Genomic DNA, 2,076 nt, shown 5'->3' with positions numbered 1-2,076 from the left:
GGCGAGTCTACTGTAACAGTGTTTAAAGAGACTTATCTTTTATGCTGGATTTATAGTGACAAGTATACATTTGTGTAGTATTTTCAATAATTCTACAAAACTCTGTTTTCTTAATGTATTGGGCCTGGTGGTTAGGGCATTTGACTTTCAGTCTGCAGGTCATGAGTTTGAATCTCATCATCAAATATGTTTTCCTTTTTGGCTATGTGGGCACTAATAATGTGATGGTCAATCCTGCTATTTGTTGGTAAAGAGCAGCCCCAGAATTGGTGGTGGATAGTGTTGACTAGCTGCCTTTCCTCTAGTCTATCACTTCAAAATAGCCCTTTAGTAGCTTTTTTGCGAAATCAAAACAAACAAATAAACTTGGTGTATTTTAGTGTTTTTACGCATTGGTAAATGTTGTTATTCCCTCCACCACACCCCATGTAAGAGAATAATAATTATATTGTAGCTATTCAATGGCTGGACTTCAATAATTCTTAGAGGAAACCTTATATACATGTGTGGTAACATTAAAGAAATGGTGTAGTTGGTTGTTATTGGTTAATTTAATTTGAACTTTTACTGTAATAATTAGGAAGCTTTATAAAAGTTGAGTAGATTTCTCTTTCAGTTCTGTCTTAGATCTTGTGTTTTATACCCTTTTGTAGATACAGAAATATTTCTGGCACTGACGAATCTCATTCACACTATTAACTAGTTTTCCTTCTTATTGATAAGAGTTTCTTCTGACAAAAAACATTATATTATTCACATTTGTCAATTATAACCTTCAGTTTGATAACGTAAAATATCAGCAACAAATCTAAATTATTATCAAGCAGGTTTTTAATGCATATGTAATTTTTATTGTTATCTGTTACTTTATTAGATATGGGTGACAATAGTTTTTTTTTAAATATATATATATATGCTCCCTTTGTTGGTAATCTTCAAATTGGCTCAATGGTTTCTCTCAAGCAGAAGTATTGAGTTCAAATCCCAGTTTAGTGTAGATTCTCTATAACTTTTTTTTCACGATTAGAGCAAGGTATTACAATATTAGGAAAAACTACACTAACATGATTGTTTACATTAGGGATTTGAATTATTTGTTAACATTTGATTACAAAGACTGTTTGTCACAGTGGTCATAGCATTTAACTATTATGTGAAAGTCTTGAATTCAAATCCCTGTGGAGTCGGAATTTTGTATTAATATTTTTTTATTATTATATCTATTATCAGACCTACAACAAGCTCTTTGAATATTAGGTAAAATACATATACAATTATAGATTAAATCATAAATATGAAATTGGGAATTTATAAACCTGCAAATAACAATCATAAAAAAAAGTAAGAAAACAAGGCTGGAGATACTGTAGACATCATTTACTCAAACTACAAACCCCTATTTTGACTCCTTGCTGTTACCTATAATTAAATTTGGTGGAGTCAAAGTAGGAATTTATAGTTTGGGTAAATAATGTCTACAGTAACTCCAGCCTTGTTTGCTTATTTTTTATGATCCCTACTTGCAGGTTTTTAAATTCCTAATCCTTTATTTTTCTTGTTTGCTGGCTTTTTTATGCTCAACTATGAGCAAAGGATTACTTGATATGGTAACTAACTTTATACATTGTAATGATAATAAACTTATCTAGTAGTTAGGTGATAAGTTTCATGATGATTTACTGTAGCTATTGACTACTTGTTCACATTAGTTCGAGATGTAAGTTGTCATGGAGATTTGTTTGAGAATATAGTGAGATTTATAGTTTCTTTGTAATTAAATTCTCTATATATAATGCATAGTAATAGACAAATATATGCCTAGACTAAGACACAAGCATTTGCTAAATGCAAAATTTTACCAGTAGAAAAGCAGCCTTTTCAAATGAAACATATACATCCAAAACATCATTTTAAAGAAACCTTTGTGTTTTTTAAAGCAATTATTCTATAAATGTGTGTAATGAAATTTAATATTATGTGTATTGATTTTTTAATCCTTCATTTCATACATAATATAGGTGTTAGCTCCCTAAAGACACCACTTGTATAGTATACAAAGCATTGAACAAGTCATGT

This window comes from Limulus polyphemus, unplaced genomic scaffold (assembly GCF_000517525.1).
Source record: "Limulus polyphemus unplaced genomic scaffold, Limulus_polyphemus-2.1.2 Scaffold33, whole genome shotgun sequence".
In the NCBI taxonomy this organism is placed as follows: Eukaryota; Metazoa; Arthropoda; class Merostomata; order Xiphosura; family Limulidae; genus Limulus; species Limulus polyphemus.
Note: the sequence above shows the minus strand (reverse complement) of the source record.